This window comes from Anser cygnoides, chromosome 2, assembly GCF_040182565.1.
Source record: "Anser cygnoides isolate HZ-2024a breed goose chromosome 2, Taihu_goose_T2T_genome, whole genome shotgun sequence".
Classification (NCBI taxonomy): Eukaryota; Metazoa; Chordata; class Aves; order Anseriformes; family Anatidae; genus Anser; species Anser cygnoides.
The window spans coordinates 67506686-67532186 of record NC_089874.1 but is presented as its reverse complement, the minus strand read 5'-3'; the positions used below and the strand labels follow the sequence as shown (position 1 = coordinate 67532186).

General features: G+C 39.5%; 1 protein-coding gene and 1 long non-coding RNA gene across 8 annotated transcripts in view; both read left to right on the top strand.

The window, feature by feature from the left end:
* Positions 1 to 25501, top strand: part of PHACTR1 (phosphatase and actin regulator 1) — a 409041-nt gene that overhangs the window by 151673 nt on the left and 231867 nt on the right. The window lies entirely within an intron of this gene.
* Positions 1 to 25501, top strand: part of LOC125184190 (uncharacterized) — a 40272-nt gene that overhangs the window by 12225 nt on the left and 2546 nt on the right. The window contains exon 2 of the long non-coding RNA XR_010829378.1: positions 19471 to 19530. This is a non-coding gene — a long non-coding RNA (uncharacterized lncRNA). The remainder of the gene's footprint in view (positions 1 to 19470; positions 19531 to 25501) is intronic.

Below are 25501 nucleotides of genomic sequence, written 5' to 3'. Positions count from 1 at the left end.
AAACTAGAATTTAACCGTGCTGTTTAAGAAGCAAAGAAATTATATACGGTTTAGTATAAAATAAACTGATTTGACTTAATGAAAAGCTTGCATAATTCTGTATTTTTTTAATCATTGTAATGTGAATATTTCACTTTAACAGGCACTGCAACCTATTCTACAAGGTAGTGCAGTAGATATTTACATAAAACAAGAAGATAGAAACAGGGGACTTCTCTTATTTGCTGTCCTGAAAACTCTTCAGCTCTCCCCACACCCTCCTCCCATGAAGGCTATTGTTGAGAAACTCCTTGGAATATGCATGAATATTGCTGAGGAGCTACAGCAGAGACAGATTTAATAATTAATGCACTGGAATTATTTATTCCCCTAATATATTGTAAAGCTTTCTCATTTCAGTAATGCAAAGTCCTCATGGTGCTAGAGGCTGGAGCACTGAGAACAAAAAGATGAAAACAGCTACTGAGACTCATTTATCATTTGAATATGTGGTTTAATTATTTTTAAAAGTTAAAGCATATATTTTCACTGTATTCGATACTTATATATTGTTTATTGGTGGAAGCTTGTTAGATTTTAGTTAGGCCCTACCAAATATTGATCAAAGAGAGATTTTTCTTTTATCACAAGACAGTTCCTTTCATTAAAAAGTATATTAGAAAATATTGTTCCTGGTTTGGCATCACTATTGTCTAGCTCATGCTCACACGCAAGACTTGTTCCAATAGAACTATTGTTTCAGATATCTATTAGAGATTTATTTTTCACAGTTTAGCCAATTACTCCAGTGCTCATGTTCTGCTTCCGGTTTTCTCCTTCTGCTATGCAATACTTTTGTTTGGCTTCATTTTGTGTTATTTATATGGCACTGTTTCATAAATATATCAAGCTCATTTTTAGTTCTGTATTCTCTCTTCTGCTTGTTACTCCTCCAGTCAGAAGTTATCCACAAATTTTAGATGCCTGCTCTGATACTATTAGTAACTGCTGAAGTTGTTGAATTCCCCCCTAGTCCAGAAAAGACTTATTTACAGCGATCCTACTTAAAAACACTTTTTTGGTTTGTACAGAATGATTAATAGCTTCTTCTTCAGATGTGTTCTCAACCAGTTGATCAATCTGAGAGTCATTTAAAGGAATAACATTAATAGGCTTAATAAAAAACAATGCTCTGTATCACCTCTTCTGCTCTTTCTCTCTTTTTTTTTTTCTCCTGCTTTTCTATCTAACCTGTGAAGCCAAGAAGCAAAATAAGTTGATTAGATTTAACCATGTTCTTGACATGTCTATGTCATGATTTTGGGTAGGATGGGGAGAAGAAAAGGTGGAAGACAGCTGTTTGTTTAATAATTTGCACAGTATCATTCCAGTCAATCAAGTAGACTTGTCTGTAAGTCTTTTTTCCCACTCTTTAAAGGTTAGACACCGTTTTTCCCCTCAGTGATAACACTTGCTGGTTAACATTTTTTACATCTTCCTAAGGAATAGGGAGTAAATATAATTGTCCTGTTGACTTGAGTCAAACTAACTTAACTAAATACTTCTTGACCTGTTCTTTCCGTATTTTGGCCTGTATGCCTCCTCTATTGTTAAATCAAATTTAAATACTTAACTTTTTCCTAGGATGAGGAGGTTTTGAATATTTTTCTTTGTAGACTCTCCTCCTCCCCTTGAGACATGGACTTAAGTAACTGAGATAATGGTCTTCCTCTTGTTCCTGGTGTATTTAGAGAATGCTCAGTAGTTGTAACTTATTTTGCCTCTCTACCTGTCCAATTTTCTCTGCTTATTTTTTCATCCATATGACTTCTGAACTGTGTGCTTTTGATTCCATGTTTCATGACATTCTGGTTTTTAGATCTTTAAAGTTTCTCATTACTTCTTATTAGGGAAGTTTTCACTGATTTTATTATGCTCCCTTCCAGTAGCTGCAGTTCTTATGTAAATATTTATCCCTGAGGCTGTCTTTACATTAAGTTTCCGTTGGCTACATCTTTTTGTTTGTTTTTATGAAACTTAGTCATCCTTACTTTTATTTATTTTTTACTGATAAATCATAGAGTATCTGCTCAGGCTTTCTTTTAGGATATTTTCAGTGTCTATCTTTCCAGACATTTTCCTACTGGACAATGCATTAAAGGCATGATGTGGTGGTCAGCTGACTACGTGAGCCATCAGTATGCCCATGCTACAAAGAAGGTTAATGGTATCTTGGGCTGCATTAGGAGGAGGGATGCCAGCAGGTTGAGGGAGATGATCCTTCCCCTCTGTTCATCCCTGTTGAGGATGCTTCTGGAGTATTGTGTCCAGTTCTGGGCTCCCTAGTACAAAGGAGACATGGGCATACTGGAGAGAGTCCAGCAAAGGGCCACAGGAATGACAAAGGGACTGCAGCACCTCTCCTATGTGGAAGGGCTGAGAGAGCTGGGACTGTTCAGCCTGGAGAAGAGAAGGCTCAGGGGGAATCGTATCAATGTCTACAAATACCTGAAGGGAGAGTACAAACAAGATGGAGCCAGGCTTTTTTCAGTGGTGCCCAGTGACAGGACGAGGCAGTGGACACAACCGTAAACACACAAGGTTATGTCTGAACATCAGGAAACACTTTTTTTTTTTTTTTTTTACTGGATGTGAGACTGATCACTGGTGCAGGTTTCTGGGGGTGGTTGTGAAGTCTCCCTTCTTGGAGATCTTCAAAAGCTGCCTGGATATGGTCCTGGGTAAGTGGCTGTATGTGACCCTGCTTGAACAGGGACCAGAGGACCCTTCCAACCTCAGCCATTTTGTGGTTTTGTGATGGCATGACGTGTCAAGATTGTGGCACATTCTTATCTTCTCGGGGTTTTGATTATTACTTATTGCAAACACTTCAGAAGTACCATGGTTTTCTGAATGCAGAGATAATGAGATAATATGACAGGGAGCACTGACATTGTCATCTAGTTATGTCTGAAATTTTTTTTCTGTCTCTAGAGAATTTTGATGTGGAATTTTGGTGTATTTTGTTGTGCTGTTTTTTTAATTGTCATAAAAATATCTTCATGGTTTAAGTCTCACCCGACCTAGTCAGACATCTTTCAGGAACAGGCTTGAGAGGACACTTTGGTCAAGTTCAACTGTTGTCATAGACATCACATAAATGTCACTAGCAGTCATCTTCCCTCCATACTGCTTCAGTTGTGAGAAGAAGCAGGCAACTGTTTCAGTGACAGCCATTAGCACGAAATACAAAGACTGTGTCTACATCTTATCCTAACTTCAGTTACTTATAGATTGGAATTAGTCATCAAATGTGACAGGATCATTACCAAAAGTTTTTGGTGTAGCAGCATTCCAGGATCTATTTTCTCTCCTCTGCTGCTTGTTATATGTGGCATTCGAATATGTAATAATGCTTCTTGCTGATACCACTTCTAAGTGTAATGTGCCGTCAAGTAAGTATTCATCTTCTATATTGGGAATCCTGAGAATTCATTTGGTTTATCTTTTCTTTTGTCCATCCAACTGATAGTCAATCAAAGCAACTTCATTCTAAGTCCTAGAAAGTTCAAGTTCTGACAACTAAGAGCTAACGTTGCTAAGGGAACTGCTTATTCTGTTTTTTGATGAAGAGAATTTAGGGTAGAATGTCCCCCATACTCCAAAAAAATGTTGAAATATGTCTGTGGTGTTCCTTTAAATATATAGGTATATATAAATAAAAGTTCTTCAAAGGAAATAACACATCTTTGCAAGGAGGGAAAGCATGTATATGTCAAGTATTTCAATGATCTTGGAATAGACCTGGGAGATTACATTTGGTTTAGAGGAAAACGCTGAGGAAACACTATCTTGTTACTTATTGTTTATTGCTCAACAGTAGGGTAATAAAATATGGGGAAAAAATGTTTAGAGAAAGATAGCATCAGCTTGCATGGATTTTACTCAAATTAATAGTTTGAACAATGCATGTTTTTCTTGTGCTCAATATTAACTGTTTGTGTGTGCTGCTGTTGTATTATTTGCCCAAGAAGTTCAAATGTCAGTAGCTGTTTTGAGGACCCACAGTCCCCACCTCACCACATTCCCAGGACAGGCTATTTCCACTTTTGTCCTGAAGAAAAAAACAGTTCCTTGTCTTCTCTCTCCTTTTGATGCATTTGCTACTGAGATGGCTTATTGCAGTCTGACGCAGAGCTGGGCTGATGCCACTAGCTCTGTGAAGAGGGACAGACAACTCATCTGCTGCAGCTCCAGAGAAGATCCAGGTTTCTGCAGCAGAGGGTGAGGAAGAATTCCTTCCCTAGCATAGAAAGAGAAGCATTTTCAGCTCAGAAGGGAGGAGGCTTTCAGCCATTTGGTTTAGGTTTCTTACTCAGACATCTTCTGGGGTAAGGGCAATGGGTTGGGTGGAAGCAAGGTGCTTGGCAGATCTGGTTCCAGAGCTGCCCAATGGATTGCACTGATCTACAGACTTTTTGGATTATTTTAAAAGTAGGTTTGTGTATATGGAGTTCATGCTTTGTATGCATTTGTGAGTTGTTTTGTTTCCTTTCCCACTGTAGAGTATTTATCAAGTCAGTTTTACAGGCAGTCCTAAGCATGTAGAACATATTAACCCAGCAAGAGACTTCAGGCATTGTATTGCAATAAAGCTTTAGGGCATCTTTCTTGCTCAGAAATAGCTTATTTTGGTTTATAATCTGTATCTAAAGATTTTCTTGCTTTCAGAGCTTAACTATCAAGGTCTATTCCTGTAGTTGTTGTTTCACTGATGAACAGCCCACACAGCTCTCCACAGTAAGTGTTCTAGGCCAACAGTGTACCACATTAGCCTAAGCTCCATGGTACTACTTGAAGATTTACTGACAAGTAAGCAAGCCTAAAATTTCATATTTCTCAGCCATCTATCCTGAAGAATTTAGTTTCCCATTCCTTAATAACTTTCAGACAAATGACGAGATCTTTTCAATTCTTAAAATCTATTTGTTAAGCTTTCTACCTCAATTGAAAACATCAGAATGTCCACGCTGGAGCAGAGTTTGTCTTGAAATGGCTTTAGTGTTTATGAATTGGTGTTTCAAGAAGCCAATGATTGATTGAATCAAATAGATGACCTGTATAATCCCACTTGATCTCTCCCATTTCCTCTTCCTGAAGGATTTATGTGCATCAGGCTGGTCATTATTTTATACTCTCACCTTATGTAGTGGCCAAATGACACTGTCTTTAGATTGACACTGATGTGAAATCTGATCTTGAATTGAATGAAACTTCTCTTGAAGACAGTAGGGGATATCCCTACTATAAGAAAAGGATTGACTTTTTATCTAAATAAAAATATCACACACAGTTTCAGTGGTGAGGTAACAAGGTCTAGAGAAGCAATGTGATTTGCCAAGATCACACAGTGGGTTAATGTCAGAGCAAAAAGTAAAACCAAGTCTGATTTGCATCCTGGTGTTATTCGAACCCTATTGTCTTGAGTGACTTCTTGAAGGCCATTGAGGAAGTATTTTACAGAGCAAGAAATAGCTCCTATTTATGGATATTCCTGAGATCACTTCTTTAGGAGTGTTTTTTATCCTTTCTTACTCTTATCGTCTCTTTTGTTTTCTGTATTTCTAATAAATCTTAATCTTTTCCTTAAATCATATGCTTGACTGCTGTCCTGGACAGCTAAGGTTTCTGACAACAGATTTAAACAACCAAAAATTAAAATAGAAAATTGGTAGAAATTGCTGTACTTTTGTTCCTTATTAAAACAATGGTAAGGTTGCAAGTTACTCTTCTAGATCTGTTAGCAAGTTAGTTTATGTAATGGAAGAGTGTTTCTTCAGGTTTAGTAATGGAAATTTTCTTAAACTTTAAGCTTGACACAGACAGTGGTATATGTATTCATCAACTCAAAGGAACATATAGGTGTGGAGGTTTCACAGTGGAGTTGTAGCACAAAGCAAAAAAAAAATCTTTTTTTCTCTTATAACAGGAAATTAATTTTCTTCATTTTTATTGTTGAAAATTAATATAGATCCAGTTCCGTCGGATTTAATTACAGAAAAGCCTTGTTGACTTCAAGGAGAGGAACACGTTAAAGCAGCAAAACTAATGCTCTGTTTTTACTTGACTCCTTGACAGTATTCAAATTCTTATCTGTGCTCAATATGAGCAGAATTCGCTTTGTTCTTTAGTTCATCAGGTTTATGGTGTGAGTAAAAATAATTTTTCATGTGTCAAGTTCTATTGTAACTATTAGTATCCCAGATCATTCATGTTATCCCAGTTAATTACATGCTGAAAAAGTTATTTCTGTGTAAAATACCTGTTTACACCTTTCTCGGCTCTGTAACAGTGGAAGTATTCTTCTCTCTCTGTTATACATGTTTATTCTGATGAAAACAAATCTAAGACAACCATTAAGGTTTTCTTGGCAGATAAGTATTTCATATAAAGATAAGAAAAATATGCTTCCGTGCTACCTGAGTACTTAGTATTCTTGAGGTTTTATTATCAGTGTCTCCTGTAATTTTCTAATATTTTTTTTAGTAAAGTGGAAGAACTGAAATGGTCCAAGAAAAGCTGTCCTCATAAGCAGCCAGCCAGAGCTTGTAACATATCCGTCTTAAGCTGGAAGGCTCAAGAGCTTGCTTCCGCATAAAGTTGTCCTGCAATTTTTAGTTGTACAAGGGTTAGCAATGTTTGCATGGTATAGTAGATAAAGCATTGGTTTGTATTGTTTGTAGCTGCTGGATTGCTCTCAGATAACTTATATTTTCTTATTTTCTCTCTCCCTATGGATAACCTAGATTTTTACACGTTTAGGTGTTGAAGAGAACTTAAAAAGACCAGTTGTTTGTCCAGTGGCAGCAAGTTATTTAATCTGATAAACGATTAATACAATCACAAAAAGAGCTGTTGCTCTTCACAAAGCTTCAAGAAAGGAAATTAAACTGCTGCAGGGAAGACATACAATTAAAACTATTTGCCAGCTGTTCCTTTTTTTCTAATTTAAAAATAGCTGCATTTAAAATATAACAAAGCAATTGTGAGTCTGAGCACATACAGTCCAACTGATTATTGGCAATCAGATTTTAGTATCTCGTGTAATGGTGGGAACTCCTTAACAGTTTCCTTAATGGGCCAATATCTTGTTCTAATTTATTTCTACAGTTGTCATATACTTTCAAAATGTTATTATGATTCTCTGTGTAAATGGTTTTCCCAGGTCTGAGATACCTAAAATGCTGAGACAGTGGGTGTATTCCCAAAGAGAAGAATGAGGAAATAAGGAGTTTCTATCTTTTAATTTGCTATTTAGACAAAAACTTTCCTGCTTTCCTGGAGAATTTAATGAGCAGATGATTTTTTGCAGTGCAAATTGTGAAACAGATAATGCAAGTGCTAAATTTAGTTTGTTTTTGAGGTTCCATTTTCAGAAATGCAAAATGATTTGATCAGAAATGCAGAGGAGGGAGAAAGTACAACAATTTCAGAGAGTGTAGGAAAACTAACTCAAAATGTATCTATGCATTTACCATATAAGCATCTGCATACATCTGTGCATATAGTAGTCAAATAAGTATATACACTTTTTTGTTAGCTCAGAAGCAATTTTAAAAATTCCAGCAATTAGCAGTATATAGAAAAGCTCCCTGGAGGCTTCTCAGCATGATATTGCCGTAAGAGCTATTCAGTGCTAGCAAAAGATGCGTAGTGCACAGACTCAGAAAATACATTTGTACTTTGGCCAAGCAGTTAATCAGAAATAATTATGTGAACAAGCTCAGTTAATGCATAAGCTTGTTACCCACACCATATTTTTATCTTCTGCTGGTCCTTCAACACGTATTGCAACATATTTTGGGAGTGCTGAAAATCCTTTTGGGGAAGGAAGAACATAATGATTGTATGGTAAGTGTCTCAGCTGCAGAGTATGGGCTCACCCATAAAGGAAAAAGCTGTAGAGATGTTCTAGATCAGTGAAAATGTGGTTTAACGTTGCAATACGAGGGCAGTCAAGGCAAGCTCCCACTACACCCCTAAACCATCCTATAATCCTGAAAAACGCAGGGCTGTGCTGTTGTTGGGATGTAGTTGGAGTCAATGCTGCTAATGACAGTGAAATAGGCATGTCATGGTGGTTCTCTGTGCTTGTAATGAGGGATGAAAGGAAGCCTACCTCATATATGGATTCAAAGAAACTCTCACTGCAGTCTTCAGGAGTTTATAAATCATCATCTGATGATGATTCTACTGATTACGGTGGACTCAGTAGTCGTTTCTTAACAAGATGCTATATACCTGTAGTCTGTGTACTTGTCAACTACTTGTCATATGCCACATACAAGTGTTGATCTTTCCTTCTTGACAGGAGCCACATTAAGTAGCACAGAGAACAATGGAAACATAATAAATCTTGTTGTACACATCACTAATATGTTTGGCTTTTTCCTCTGGTTTCCTTTTTAGTAGTTCAATCATGTCATTTAGGCTCGTTTCAGTGTCTTGCCCACTTGTTGAGGAATGACGATAGTATGACACCTTGCAACTGTAACATCTATCTGTAGTCTCAAATGCTTTACCGTCGCTAATTCTCTTGCTTTTCCAATCTGACCATCTTATTCTGTATCAATTATGGCAGGGGAAAAACAAGTGCATAGAGATCTGGTATCTTCCTCTAGAGCTGGCAGAGCAGAAACATGTAATGCTTTGGCATTCCACACTATGCATCTTTTCTGTCATTTTCCTTTCACTACAGAAATGACATCTTTCCCCTCCTGCTCACTTCAGAACTAAGTCTTGTCTCTTATGAAAGTCTTTTAGCTAAATTACTCTACTTTCATGTTCTTAAAGCTTTCATGTGAACCTTTTTCAGTTATCTTCTGTTTCCAAATCTTATTCTGTTACACTTCTGCAGTTGTGCTGAACTCTAGCTATTGAACTCATAGGACTGGATGAGCACAAAATTTGGGCAGCTATTATAGCTTCTTATGGGACCCCAAAGCTGACACTGAGCATCAGTCAGGGGAAGCAGAAAGAGTGTAGGATAGGGCAGCCCCCAAGATCCCTGTAAAGACCGCCATTCTTAATTTTTCCCAGTATATTACTACATATTTTAATTGACACTAAAGTCAAAGCTTGAAAGCTTCTGTTTGTTTCTATGCTTGCTAGAAGAAATCTGGACCATGAGAAGCATCATTAGGGTGAAACTAACCTGGATGAATTGGCAGTAAAGTGGTAGATGAAGTACAACCTGAAGTGATCTTACTCTTGCCTGCTAGGTTTAAACCTAACTCTGTCCACTCAGGAAAAACAGTGGACACACCAAAGAACTAGTGACAAGTACCTTTTGCTTGGTCAAACAAAATGGTTTGCTGTGGGTTAGTAAGTTCCTTCCACCTTATTGCCACCAAATGGTTCCAGGAGAGGTTTCTCTTGCTTTGGTAAGGTCACATCTCATGAATAGGCTTTGCAGAAAGGCCAACAAGCACACCAAGAATTGGGTCTGGCTTTGACTCCATCATCCATCTGAAACACTGATGCTAGAGAGGATTTCTCCTCCATGGGGAGAGCTTCCTCCTGCTCACCCCTCCTGCCTTTTGCCAGTGTTGTCAAGCTGTTTATTTGTGTGTCCTGTCTGAAGGGCAAAATTCACTTAATGAGGTAGGAACAGGTTGAATGATTGCATTTTTAGCACAGTTTTCTTTTGCAAACTAATACTGTCTTTGAAACTAAATTTAATGACCCTAATTGATGAAGAAAAATAGTAGCTGTCATATTAACCAGAAGCACTCGTCTTTTACCACTTCTGTGAGCAAATTCCAAGGCCCGTGGCAGTGTCTCTTGTTGCTCCTGAATAAGGAACACTTCTGTCTTTAGTAATGTTAGCGATGTCTGGCCCTCTCTGACTTGACCTGAACCTCTGATCTTGAGACATCCTTTTGTAATCTCAGTAATTATCACCTAGAAAATATTTTAGCAGTCTTTTTTTACCATTCAAACCAAAATGGTTAACAAACATTGCTACACTATCACCTTTAATTTTCTGAGCATAGCCTATGCTTTTGTATCCCTGTTACAGTTACAACTTTGAAGTTAGTGTTTGTCACCCCTATAACCCGTAAACTTGCATCCTACACTAACTTCTTAAATAAAATGATAGAATACCAATATAATGGAGACTCTACACACCATCCTGATGGATCCCAACTTATACCCTGGTCATATTAGTCAGTCCTATTGCTAACTGTACTGACTGACAGCCTACTCTTCACATTAATATTAAATTTCTTACCCTTATCAAAGAGATGGAACTCTCACCTCCTCTACATTGCTGCATTCTCATTTAATTGAGTTTCCCCTCTCTAGGTGATAAAAGATTAATTTTTCTTCTTTTATTTCTTTCTATTTCTATCTCGTCAGGTCAAACTTTTTCTAGTCAAGTTACACTAAGTTTCATAGTGACAAAACCAAAAAATTAGAACCTGGCGTTGGCCTAATCTGAAGATTGTTGTGTGGATTTAATCTATGAGTACCTTTGTACAAGCAAGACACATGTAATTGCATTTTTTTCCTAAATGGAGCAAATACTGGAACAAATGGAAGGTATTGTATAACATTAGTGCTAATGCCCTAGTTTGGGGGTTAATCTAAATGAATTAAATGATTGTGCTGAACTATCCTGAAAAGAGGAGAGCAACTAATATGGAAGAAATTGTCAAGGCAGGGGAAAAAGTGTTGCTTCTGTCACTGTGTGGATTAGTTAAAATTTGTCTGCTAGGTTCTCAGTGCAGAAGATTTTCCTTAGATGCATATTGGTTTTGGAAAGACTGAATAGTCAAGTTTCTAGCTGTTTTCAAAAGTGGATGTTATTTTGTGTAGTAGAACTTTTGTGACAGATGTTTCCTAATAACACTTAATAACATGTTTTAAAGTATCCGCAATGAAACTGATACCTCTCCAAGTGTTATATAATTCAAAGTTGTGTAATAAAAGCAGTATATTTTGCCATAGAATCCACTAATCTATATTCTTCAAGGATATCTTTTTCTTCATTCACAAGCATGTCTAGTATGAACATGTTTTTATACCTCTTGAGCGTTTAAATACTGTGTTCTATTTCCCTGAGCGCTACCTATTCTTTTAAGGGACTACTTGGCACTATGCGTTCTTTATGGATGATAAAATAATACAATATTGAATTGTTAGCACTGCGTATCCAAGGCTTCTGAGCTTTCTCGGAAGAACCGGATTTCCCAGTGCAGCTAGGGGGTGTTACAGCCACCTGGGGGCATAAGCAAGGTTTTGAAAACTTGGATTGTTGCTTGGGTTAGATTACATATCAGTGGGAGTGGAAGTCTGTCCTTCCTGGATGGGCTGTTTTAATGCATCTAATCCTCCATGCGGAAACTGCAAATGCAAATCCAGCTCTAGACTTAAAGATGTTAAATTGAGAATTAGTATCAGGGAAGAAAGGCTGTAAGGGTTTTTTTTTTTTTTCACTCATGTAAAATAAATCCTCCATGCATTGGCTGATCCATCTTGATACCCTTAGCAGAAAGGCTGTTAAAAGCTGTTTAATTTTATCACTGGGGCTGTGGACTTAAAGTCCAGAAGACAACCAGCAGCTGCTTGTTGTCTGAGTGAAAGCATTTTCAAGAAACATATCCCACGGCAGCCTGTCTGAGCTCAGTAAGGATATGTCAATTTACAGGTGAAAACACATTTAGCCTGAAATGTGTGTGATGGTGTGGGGTTTGGGGATATGTATATATTTCTTACACTTCAGGAATGTGTAGGGAAGAAGCACGTCTTCCCTGTTAAGTGATGTCATCAGGGCATTAATAAACCATCACCAGCAGTAACAATACTTAGCACCTATGCAATGCTTTTTGGCATTAAAGTGCTTTACACACATCAATTAATGTTATTCATCTCCCTTGATTCAGCAACTGATAATTTTCTTCTCCTTAAGAAAAAAGAACAATTGCCTCATGTGATTGACAGTTTATTCAGAGCTAGAATTATCTGTACAAAGAGGGAGCTGTAGGTTGTAGTTGCTTAACTAAACCTCTCCAATCGCAGTGGACTGAGTGGGTTGGCAATGCCAGGGTGGCTGTGACAACGACCATGAGACGTGATGGTGGTGCAGCAAAGGCACAGCTAAATAAACTTCTGACCCTGTAGAGAGATTTAGTGCTTTCCCACAAATTGTCACTGTTTTTTTATTTGTTTTTGTTTATAATTAGCCAACAGAGTTTTATTTTTAAGTAGGTAATATGGGCCACAATTCTTTACATTCTGAGTTCATCTCTGGATATGATCTCATTTTGGACATGATGCTCCTGGGGATAATTGTAAGGTGTCAGGTTTTCAGTGCTGTCTGGAGGCTAACTGCACGTATGCCACTGTTTATGCAACAAAAGAGGGAGCACTGTGTTAGAGTGAAGTGTCTGCTATTCTTTGCAAAAGTCCTGAAAAAATCAGTAGAGTGAGGACACTTTCACAGTTTTTAAGCAATATGCACAGCCAAGTACAGAATGGTAGTACTAGTAAATGTAGGAAGTTCAGAATTGAGTCTTTTGTGTTATATTATACAAGTACATGACTGTTTTTATTTATAAGAAATATATATATTTGTGTGTGCATCTGTGTGTAGAAGCGTGTGTATATTTATATATTAAAAACCACTGAATTTATATTCAGCTGCATCAGTTGACCATCTCTTACTGTTAAGCACAGTGAGTTTGTAGAGTAACTTCTGTTAATTCCACTACAGTAATTTGTCTATTCCTCTTTTTATTTTTTCCCCTATGGGTCTTATTCGTAGAGGTACGTGCAGGAAAAAATATTAGCATTTTGGCTAAAATATTTCTTGGCAGTATTCTTCCCCCCACCCAGTTTTTCAAGAGGCAGTATTTTTCTACCATGTCATGAAATTTCAGGTCACTTCATTGATTATGTCTCTTAAAGAATTTGAATTTTTCTTGATCAGCATGAGGAAGAGAAGATTGTAAGGCAGAACATTTACTTGTACATGTTCAAAGCTCCTAACAAAAATAGAAGTTAACATGATTTGACACAATTCTTTGCTCTAGCAAAAGTTTTCCTGCCTGAAGGTTTGGCTTGGCACAAAGATGGAGCTGGAGTCTTGACTTCTATGGGGCTAATAATTTCCAGAGGAGAGAAGGAAGTGCTTGCAGTATTAGAAAATCTGTAGCAGCTATGTAATCAAAATTGATTTTGCTCTCAATATTTAATACATAATGGGAAAGAAGTCTGCCTCGGAGAAACTGTGGTTCCCATGTGGGTAAACTGAAACGATGAAGACTAATCAGTTTATTCCAATAAGAGAATCAAGATACATTGCAAAGCCAGATGGAACATGTTTCCTGACCTAGTGAAAGTTAATTAATATTTCACACTTTCCCCTTCACTTAAATTTATCCCTCCTATCTCCTGTCACTTTAATGAATGGAACTATCTGAAATGTGTAACTCACCCAATGCATTTTGCAATGAGAAAGTTGAGGGTCTCAGGAATATTTGGTGACTTTCCAAAATCACAATAATAACTCTGTTTGGTCTCACAAATACCAATACTGTTATTTTCCCAGTTTTCTTCTTTCTCAGCTTCCTTAAACCTGATCAGAAGTGCCATGAATAGCAAGCAGATTTGAGTGGTGGTCACTCTTTCAACTGAGTGCTGAACCCATGAGTTTATTCTATTTTTCTATTTTTTAAAAAATTTGCACTTCAGCCTACTTGTCAAAAGGCTTTTTATCAAAAGACTAACATATCCTACATTCCACCACATCCATCTCTTCTGTTTTTGTACCACTCTATAAATGTGTGCTGTTTTTTCTCTGTCAATAGCAGTATGTTTCATTCAGTTTATCTTTGCATTTCATCACAGAGCAGCTCAGAATAAAGCTAATACATAGTGTGGCAATAAAATAGCCATGATGCCCTTTAGTTTAAAATCTTTTATTGGCAGTTAGCCTCTTAAAATGAAGGGAGGAACTTTCTCCTTTCTGTTGTTGGATGTTCCATTTTCCCACAAAATTTACCTGGATTTGAAGTTTTTCCTCTCCATGACCACTGAAGTCTGAGACAAGTCCTGTTTGACCCTTGCTGGGGTGCCCTATCGCCCTCAGGACATCTGCTGCCACGGTGTTCACTTGTTCTGGCTTGTTTCCAGTCTCCTTCAGCACCCCTCCTTTTCCTGGGAGTGCTCAGCCTGCACCTGGTATCTGTCCCCTTCTAATTTCTGGAGTGGTAAAGCAAAATACAATTACTTTTAATTTTATCGATCTCTGTTTTTTGTCCGTATGTAGTCCTTATGGAGTTTTAAAGGCACTGCAGTCTTGAATTGTAAAATCTTGTTCTCCTAGGGAAGGGAATACTTGCTTTACAGGTCTTAATGCTGTCCTGTTAAATTCACCCAATTATGAAGTAATCATACCTCTGAGCAGGAATAATTTTCCCTCAATCTAGGAATTGTGCTGTCACTTTCAGCAGTTGTTTTTTATCATTATATCTGGCTGCATTTCCTCTGTAAGCTACATAGGAGTCTGAGCTCACAACCAACGACCAAAACTGGCAGTAATAACTTAATACTTCTTAGGACAGGCTTTTAATTTGTCAGGCTTTGACAAAAAAACGTAACCTTGAGATCATTCTAGGCAGACTAGCAGAGAGGTCTGTTATGTTTGTTTTCATTATTATGTTGAACTCTTTGCTTAGTTGGTTTTGACCTTGTAACCATAATGTGGGGATTCATGTCAGTGCTTGAATTTCACCTGTGTCTTATTCATGTTTTTGTTGACTTCTCATCATTTGAAGGTTGTTTGTAACACGGTGATATAGTGCTTGCTGGTTGGAGCATTATGCCTTCTTTACACTGCCTGTTTGCAAAACTGAATACTGACTTTGTTCTAGCATGGCTGCTTGTCAAATTAGCTTCTGGTGCTGTCTGTTCCTCTTCCTCTCCATGAATCTTGTATTGAAGACATTCTACAGCCAAGACCTCCCATGACTGTGTAGATGCCAAGAATGTTGGTGAGCCACTTGACAAATGCAATTTGCACCTGCATTATGAAGGCTCTGTGGTTCTGGTTGCACAGTATCAGAAGTACTACCAGAAGAAGAACGGAAATGGCATAGAGGTGGTGAGGATGATGAGAGGTATAGAAAGAACTGTGTAGGAACAACTGATTAGACTAGAAGACTTCAGCCTGCAAAAGATACAGCTGAGAGTAGGTATGATACAGGTATATAAAATCAGAAAGGGGGTGGAAAAGGGGAATAGAGATCAGCACTCCTTTCAGTGTGGGAGCTAAGGGTTGTCAAGTGAAGTTTGAGCGCTGGAGATTTAAAGCAAACAGAAGCAGGCAGTTCTTCAGAGTTTGCTGTTAAGCTGTGAAGTTCCTCATCACAGGATGCTGATGCTAAAAATGCATGTTTTCAAGGGAATACTGGAGAAGTCCATGGAAGAGAGACCTATCAAAGGCTATAAAATACAAAAACATTTCCTTTTAGGTGAGGTAATCCCAGAGCTCCACATATTCATGCATGGAAGAATAGGCAGGGAAAGGATAGTTTCTTGCCTGCTGTGTTCTTAAACTGTCCTGCAGGCCTCTCTTTTTGGCTCCTGTCAAAGCCAGGATACTGGGTGAGATTGCCCTTTGTTCTGACATAGCACTGTTTTTGTTTTTATGCATCACTGCAATGACCCTCAGGAATATAAACCACAGAAAGTTTAGCTTCTTCATACAGAATCATGGCAAATACACAGTCAACTTAGCTACAGTTATACTACTACAAGTAAAAGCTCATTTTAGGATTTCAAGGAAAAATCTGCTGGGTCAAATGTCCTGCTACATAGAAGCTATGAAGCTGAAATTCTTCAGACTGATAAGGTCCGAGGGGTGAGCCCAAATCCTTCAACGCTCTTCCCATTTCTGTACTTTGTGAAAGGTAGGCAGTACCATCCCATTTTTCTTAAGTAGATGAATATTACAGTATTTGAGTAGATTGTTTGGTAAGGACCTACAAGATTGGAGACTTGACATGTTGGGTCAGTAAGAGCAGAAGAATTCTCCACAGTGACTGGGCATGCAGATCTAGCACACTAAAAAGCTAAGTTTAAAAACAAATCCTAGGGCTTATGATTCAAGTGTCAACTGAATCTACACAGGCATCTTATTTTCCTTGTATCTTTCTACTTAGATACTTGGTCTCTGTCCATACTTAGCTTTCAAGGTTAAGTTTTATCTAGCTGTTAACTTTTCTTAACCCCATTTTACTTGTACACTCATGCATACGTCGTAGAATAGTTCTAGTATAGTAGCAGTTCTGCAATGTTTGTGAGACTACTTGGAGATCTGATGGAAATGCTAGAGGTCTTCTACTTAAGTTCAGACTATGATTTCTCAGTTTTGTATGTTGCAGTATCTCTGAATATTAGCCACTGTCCTGCAAACTAAGAGGTGAAAATAAACCAAATATGGGGGGAAAAAAAGGCAAGAAAATATTTCCCCGTAAGACAAATCTGAACCACTGACTATTAAAAATACATTGACGTAGAGGGTATCCATTAAAAATCAATTTCTGGTGATGGAATTAATGTTAGCATACTGCTATTTGACATTGTTCCTCATGACAAGTTAGAGTAACCATTAGATTTGCCTCAAATTATTTTATTGCTAGCTATTCTACTATTCATTAATAATGTGGAACTTCCTGCTATGAAGAAATACTTCAATTTTAGAAAATGTCAAAGGAGTGAAATTTGAAGCAATTCTTTTACAAGAGTTGGTTTTCTACATGGCAGTTGACAAATGGGATAATTCTTTTTACACATGGAAGTTAAAACCATTCATGAATATCTCAGGAGATTATTCTCATTTAAGGCATTTAATTTCTCTAGTCAAATTCAGAGCACTCTTTAAAAATCATAACTTGTTCCATAATCTAGCTGAGGTTTCAAATAGCATATGCATTTATGCATTTCATATGCATATGCTCTTCTGTGCTTTAGTATTTAAAAACTGCAGACACAGAATAGGATTGCAAAGGTCATTTATATATAATCTTGTCATAATATACCTTGCAACATGGTGTCAGTCTGGAATTCTGCCTCCACAGCTTCAGCTGGCACAATTATGAGGAGTCATTTGTCTGCCACTGTCAGAGGTGCTAAACTGAATCGCAGCATGATCGTGTTTGCTTCCAGTTAAGTCTAGAAAATAAGAAATGAGCTTTGCATCAAAAAAAAAAATCATTCAAATGACAGAAGCTATTTGTGGCTATACTAGAATTAAAACCAAGACTTCTTGAATCTTTTATCTTTTTTTCCATTCTTTCCTCTCTGAGTCTGTAGAACTACTCAGGTCTGTGAAGCTAAAGCTACCTGGTTTTGCAGAATCTCAGTTGCTATTGGTGATGCTGCCCTCTGTCTCCTAAAGGGGATTGTAGAGTAGTCTGCAGTTTCTGGAGTTAACTACACGCAATCAATGTGTTTATAAACAGATGATGACTACATTTTATTAAGAGGAAAAATTCTTGGACCTACATAATCTTTATCAATTGAAAGGGTTAAAATTGCTTCTTTTGATGCTAATAACAAAGCTAATACCTATTTTTAAGTAGAGCCTTCACCAGAATTTTTTTCTTATGGAGCTGGTCAGAGGATGGCAGCTGGCAGAGGATGGAGCTGGTCAGAGGATGGCAGTTACAGTGGCTACTGTAAGACTGAAGAGTTGGATTGTATTTTTCTCTGCAGTGAGAAATCCATTTAAAGCATTTATTGACTGGATTGAAAATGTTAGTCACTTTTCCTTCTTCCAGGAAAAACTAGATGGAGAAGTGTCCAGATTTAATGTTGCTGTATCTTCGCTATGTGGTTTAATGGCAGAATCGTTTTACCTACAGTTTCTGATGGTCTCTAGTCTGTAATTCTAAAATAGCTGCATATGAAGAACAGGAAATAATTATTACATGTCAAAAGCAATGGAAAGAGCAGCAATTTTGCTACTTGATCTTAGCATGACATTAAGGTGGACATTTTTTTTCTTTTACTGTGTATTTCAGAAAATAACTCATTGACTTCAATCACTATAATCCACAGTGCTCATGGTCTGAATATAGTTTTGTTTGTTTGTTTGTTTCCTTTAACTAAACATTCTTAACATGAGTGCGTAATTACTCAGGAAAGTGAAGCCATTCAGCTATAGAACAGATACAGCTACACAGCTGTAGTTCTGTACTAAAATCCTGTGGATCTGTAACAGCACTAAAATGAGAAATACATCAGAATCTATTGCAGTGAATTCTAGTCATTTGGAAGATTTCTTAAGAATGCTATCGATAAACCTAAATAGTCTTACTAAAGCTGGGAGTGCAAATGTTTGTCATGCAAACAGTTTTTTTGTTCTTTTTACTTGATGGATGTGTGTGAAATTGAACTCTCACAGTGAATCTTGAATCCCATTATTTCTACAGTACTATCCAAAATAGACAAGTCTCTTATCACTGGAATCTAGCCTAAGAGTGAGAAAGTGGTGCTATAAATTGCAGTTTAGGTATTTTGAAACAGTTACTGGTATCATTCTGAAAATAACTGACCTCTCTCTTCTGCCCTCTTATGCCAAAATTTACTGATCATCTTTTCTGCCTTTTATTATTAAATTCAAAGATAGCAGAGCAAAAGATAAAAAATGTATTTGTTTTGCTGAGCAAAAAAATGTGTCCAAAGCCAAATAATTTTAGTTCAAAAATATGGAAATCCATGTTTTGTCTCCTTATAGTTGATCTAATTCCAAATGGCAAGCTTGCAAAATGCCTGTAACTTATTTTCTGAGTTCATGTTCAAAATCAAACCAAGATGTAGCAGATGAAATCAAGTAACGTGTTGATATAGCAAATGTATGCAATACCTACTCAACTAGGCGGTGCTTGTTCATTCTGTTGGAAATCTCTCTAAGAGTATCAGTACAGATGGCTGTACAACAGGAATATGTTATTTGAGACACAGTCAAAATTTTGTATTTATTCTATACCTCTATTCCATATTGATGATAATAGCAAGATCATTAAAAAAAATAAAAGTCTAGATTTCACTGAAGTAAACTTCTACCCACTCATATAGTAGAAGAGAGCTAACACATCATCTGTGCAGATACTAAAAAGTGCGATGAAGACAATAATTTAACCAATTTAGTGCATTATCCTTAAAAATTAAAAGGATCAGGCAAGGTGTTTCATGTGTTGCATGAAACTGTTTTCAGAGTTCGATTATGACATGGGAAGGCGCTTATTCTGCATAGAGCTGAAAACTAATGGGGTCTCAGCTAAACAGTGGAGAAAATGTCTCCTCCCTTGAACATCCTGTAAGGCTAATGGTTGCTTAGCATTGTTGAAGACAGCTCTGTCTGAAACAGTACTGAGTATAAATATAACTAACTACAGTATTTTCTGATTTTCAAACCAGGGCAGATGTCTACTTTAGGCATTACTTGCCATAAGCATAAGCGAGTGACATGCTTGATAGGTAAGTCAAACCAAGAGCAAGCAATAAGCTGGATTACAAGTTTTTAAATAATAATAATTTAAAAATATATCCACTTAGTTCCTTCGTTTCTTGTGTGTCACTGTAAAAATACCGTGGCTATGATATCATTTTGAGATGTGAACCAGAAAGACGGGTGGATTTTTGATACTGAAAAGAAAAATATTTCCTTTGCTTTTTTATTTTTATTTTTTTTAAATAATGGCATTTGAAAATAGTTCTGTTGTATTTTTAAATCCATGCCAGTCTTGAAGTATGATCATCTCAAACGGAACAGTGCTGCTGTTCATCTGGTTCAAAGTACTAGAACATGTTCTATCTATTCTTTATATATTCTTTATATATTCTTAAGGAGAACATATTCTATCCATTCTTTATATATTCTTAAGGAGCTTTCTTCACCCACACAATTTTTGTATGCTTCTCATGGGGAAACTTGCTGGAAGATTCAAAGGGATCTCAAAGGGATTGTTCCTGTCCTGGCAGGTAACAGTCATAGCAGGTATTCACAGCTTCTTGCTTGATAAAAGGAGGAAAATCCTTGACACATGACTGGGGAGAGCAAATGAGAGCCAAGTTCTATAGCATTTATTGCAGTTGCAGCAATAAAAGTGTCTTGTATCTCTTCCTATTGTTCGTTCATGCCTATTTGTGAAATATAAAACACTGAGTGTCAGGAATACTTCATAAAATGTGAATTACAAAGTAACTCAGGAAGACCAAAGCATCTATATACCTTAGAAATAGCCCCTAGCATGAAATCTGTCTTTATTAATAAATCAGTGGTTTTCCTGAACACAAATTGTAAAGAACAGAAAGGGAGGAATCCTAGCCAAAAATTTTTAATACAAGTTGCCTGAAGTTAAGTATTTAAGAGCCATAACTAGTGGGTTGCTTTCTGGAAGTTTTGAGCTGTGACGCTTTCCTCAGATTGATACCGGTGTACAGCTTTAGCTTTTTGTGCCATCCAAAAATTGATTTCCTCAAAACTTGATTCAAAGAAACAGAAGAATGTAGATGCTACTGCAGATGCTACTTACCTAATAGGAAACATAATTTAAGAGTCTGCCGGGCAATGTTTGAAATGACTAGAGGAGTTTCTTGTGTCAGTTTTAATTGCTCTGAGAGGACCTCCAGAAACAATGAATGCACGTATGTTTCACCTGAAACATAAGAATATTTAAATGCCTTTACAAATAGAATCACAGAATCACAGAATCGTCTGGGTTGCAAGAGACCTCCAAGATCACCTAGTCCAGCCTCTGACCTAACACTAACAAGTCCTCCACTAAACCATATCACTAAGCTCTACAACTAAACGGCTTTTAAAGACCTCCAGGGATGGTGGTGACTCAACCACTTCCCTGGGCAGCCCATTCCAATGCCTAACAACCCTTTTGGTAAAGAAGTTCTTCCTAATATCCAACCTAAACCTCCCCTGGTGCAACTTCATAGTAGACTCAAATAGACTCATGATTAACCAATGAGATGGCAAATAAACAGAACTTATCTAGTCTCTTCCATAGATTCTACTTACAAAGGTACCCAATTCCTTCATTTCTTTTCATTCCCCTGTACAGCTTCATGGAGAATTTCCTGTATTAATCAAAGCTTGGTAAAATAAAATGCTTCAAGAGAGATGGTTCAGTTCTTTAGTAAATTATGTTGTTTTCACTTAAACAATTTTAACCTCAGTTAAGGATGAGAGATGCAAGGTATCTGAGGATAATTTAATATTTGGTCAGTAAGGACTATGTTTAACTATTTCTGGCTAATGCTGCGCTCAGTAACTGTTCCTGTCAACTTTCAGTACCTCAAGCAGAGGTCCAACACCAAGTCCGAAGTACAGTGCAAAGCCCAAAAGGGTTGCATCAATTGGTAGTGTTGTCTCCTGAAGTGAATACAGAGGCAAAGCCTAAAACTGAAAGGAATTCAGATTCTGCACTTGTCTGCATAATTATATTATTTTACATTTGTATTTGCTAAATCTCATGAGCGTGATGTGTGGCCTTGCTTCTGCCTTCTGTATTGCTTGCATGTCTCCTGTCAATGTCCATGTGGTCCAGGCTGGGATATTGGATATGTTTGTATGGTTTGAAGATTAGAGCATAGACTTCTGCTTTCTTTGAAAATATGTAATATATACTCATTTTCTATGATTTGTTTACAGTTGTATTGCTGACCTGTATGGTCTCAAACAAGGGCCCGCATATGTTTGCTACTGTGTAGGTGCAGAAAAACTACATGGGTGTAGTTGTCTTCTGCAAAAATTCTGTTTCCATTTAGAAACCCTTCTGGAGAGTTTAGCTTCAGGTTGTTCCTCACCACTTGAGCTGAACAGGTTCACAGTACTGCAGAACCGGAGAGCTCTTTTTAGACAGTCTGTGGCCACCCAGACTGAGTGCCCACTCAAAAATGCGGCAGTTCAGGTCTCTGGATGCACGGAGTGCGTGGGCCTGTTGCTGCCCTCTGAGGGCGGCAGAGACACTGTGTGTGTGAGGTGTGAACAGGTGGATGACCTGCTCAGCCTGGTGGTGGAGCTCGAGGAGGTGGAGAGGTTGAGGGCCATCAGGGACTGCGAGCAGGAGATAGACCTGTGGGGCAACTCCCTGCAAGGCTTGAAGGAAACGAACCGGGGTGAGACACCCCAAACAGCAGAGGGAGGGGATGTAGGAGATGAAGAGGAATGGAAACAGGTCCCTGCTTGACGTTGCAGGCAACCCCCCTCCCTACCAGCCCTGCCTCCCCAGGTACCCATACACAACAGGTTTGAGGCCCTGGAGCTTGAGGGACCGGTGGCTGAGAATGAGGTGAACAGTCTACCCAGGAGGCTGCCTAGGGCAAGGAAGTCAACTCCACGCCTCAGGATTGCCTCCACTAAGAAAGAAAGAAGGGTGATCGCCGTAGGTGACTCCCTTCTCAGGGGAACGGAGGGCTATATTTGTTGACCTAACCCTACCCGTAGGGAAGTCTGCTGCCTCCCTGGGGCCAGGGTCAAGGACATTACCAGAAAGCTTCCTAACCTGGTTCGCCCCTCTGACTACTATCCTCTTTTGATAGTCCGGGCTGGCAGTGACAATACTGAAGAGAGAAGCCTGAAGGCTATCAAACGGGACTTTAGGGGACTGGGACGATTAGTAGATGGAGCAGGAGTACAGGTTGTGCTTTCCTCCACCCCTACAGTGGCAGGGAGGGGTACAGAGAGGACTCAGAAAGCCCACCTGATAAACAGGTGGCTCAGAAGCTGGTGCCAACACAGAAATTTTGGGTTTTTTGACCACAGTGCGCTTTACTCAGCACCTGGCCTGCTAACTGCAGATGGGTCCCACCTGTCTCAAAGGGGAAAATGGACACTAGCGCAAGAGCTGGCAGGGCTCATTGAGAGGGCTTTAAACTAGGTAGGAAGGGGGATGGGGATCGGGAGGGAATAAGGCTCATTAGAGGTGTGCTAGGGAGAACAATGTCAGGGCCGGGGGAGCAGGCAATGGACAAGCTAAAGTGCATCTACACTAATGCATGCACCATGGGCAACAAACAGGAGGAGCTGGAAGCCATCGTGCAGCAGGCTAGCTATGACTTGGTTGCCATCACTGAAACGTGGTGGGACTACTCCCATGACTGGAGTGCTGCAATGACTGGCTATAGGCTCTTCAGAAGGGACAGGCAGCACAGAAGGGGTGGTGGTGTGGCTCTCTATATTAGAGAGTGTTTTGATGTCGTGGAACTTGAGACTGAGACTGGGAATGATAAGGTTGAGTCCCTATGGGTTAGGATCGGCAGGAAGGCCAACAAGGCAGGCATCCTGGTTGGGGTCTGTTACAGACTGCCAAACGAGGATGAGGAGACGGATGAGGAGTTCTACAGGCAGCTGGCAAAAGTTGTGAAATCATCGGCTCTTGTCCTCATGGGGGACTTCAGCTTCCCAGACATATCCTGGACATGCAATACAGCTCAGAGGAAGCAGTCAAGAAGGTTTCTGGAGAGCGTGGAAGATAGTTTCCTGATGCAGCTGGTTAGTGAGCCTACCAGGGGAGGTGCCCCGCTGGACCTTCTGTTCACAAACAGAGAAGGACTGGTGGGAGATGTGGTGGTAGGGAGCTATCTTGGACAGAGTGACCACGAAATGGTAGAGTTCTCTATTCTTGGCAAAGTCAGGAGGGGGACCAGTAAAACTGCTGTCTTGGACTTCCAGAGGGCTGACTTTGAGCTGTTCAGGACACTGGTTGGCAGAGTCCCTTGGGAGGCAGTTCTGAAGGGCAGAGGAGTCCAGGAAGGCTGGGTACTCCTCAAGAAGGAAATCTTAATGGCTCAGGAGTGGTCTGTCCCCATGTGCCCAAAGACGAGCCAGCGTGGAAGAAGACCGGCCTGGCTGAACAGAGAGTTGTGGCTAGACCTTAGGAAAAAAAAGAGGGTTTATGATCTTTGGAGAAGAGTGTGTGCCGCTCAGAAGGATTATAAGGATGTTGTAAGAATGTGTAGGGACAAAATTAGAAAGGCCAAAGCTCATCTGGAGCTCAGTCTGGCTACTGCTGTTAAAGATAACAGAAAATGTTTTTATAAATACATCAACACAAAAAGGAGGACTGAGGAGAATCTCCATCCTTTACTGGATGTGGGGGGAAACTTAGTGACGAGAGATGAGGAAAAGGCTGAGGTGCTTAATGCCTTCTTTGCCTCAGTCTTTACCAGCAAGACTAGTTGTCTTGAGCAGGTCCTGAGCGGGTGGAAGGGGATGGGGAGCAGAATGTGGCCTTCACAATCCACGAGGAAATGGCTGGCGACCTGATACAACACTTAGATGTACGCAAGTCAATGGGGCCAGATGGGATCCACCCAAGGGTACTGAGAGAACTGGCGGAAGAGCTGGCCAAGCCACTTTCCGTCATTTATCAGCAGTCCTGGCTATCCGGGGAGGTCCCAGTCGACTGGCAGCTAGCAAATGTGACGCCCATCTACAAGAAGGACTGGAAGGTTGTCCCAGGAAACTATAGGCCTGTTAGTTTGACGTCAGTGCCAGGGAAGCTCATGGAGCAGATTATCTTGAGTGTCATCACGCGGCACTTGCAGGACAACCAGGCGATCAGGCCCAGTCAGCATGGGTTTATGAAGGGCAGGTCCTGCTTGACGAACCTGATCTCCTTCTATGACAAAGTGACATGCTTAGTGGATGAGGGAAAGGCTGTGGATGTGGTCTACCTTGATTTCAGTAAGGCTTTTGACACTATTTCCCACAGCATTCTCCTCAAGAAACTGGCTGCTCGTGTTTTGGACTGGCGTACGCTTCGTTGGGTTAGAAACTGGCTGGATGGCCGGGCCCAAAGAGTCATGGTGAATGGAGTCAAATCCAGTTGGAGGCCGGTCACTAGTGGAGTCCCCCAGGGCTCAGTACTGGGGCCAGTTCTCTTTAATATCTTCATCGATTATCTGGACGAGGGGATCGAGTGCACCCTCAGTAAGTTTGCAGACGACACCAAGTTAGGTGCGTGTGTCGATCTGCTCGAGGGTAGGAAGGCTCTGCAGGAGGATCTGGATAGGCTGGACCGATGGGCTGAGGTCAACTGTATGAAGTTCAACAAGGCCAAGTGCCGGGTCCTGCACCTGGGGCGCAACAACCCCAAGCAGTGCTACAGGCTGGGAGATGAGTGGTTGGAAAGCTGCCTGGCAGAGAAGGACCTGAGAGTATTGGTTGATAGTCGGCTGAATATGAGCCAGCAGTGTGCTCAGGTGGCCAAGAAGGCCAACAGCATCCTGGCTGGGATCAGAAACAGTGTGGCCAGCAGGACTAGGGAAGTGATTGTCCCCCTGTACTCGGCTCTGGTGAGGCCGCACCTCGAGTACTGTGTTCAGTTTTGGGCCCCTCGCTACAGGAAGGACATCGAGGTGCTCGAGAGAGTCTAGAGAAGGGTGACAAGGCTGGTGAGGGGTCTGGAGAACAGGTCTTACGAGGAGCAGC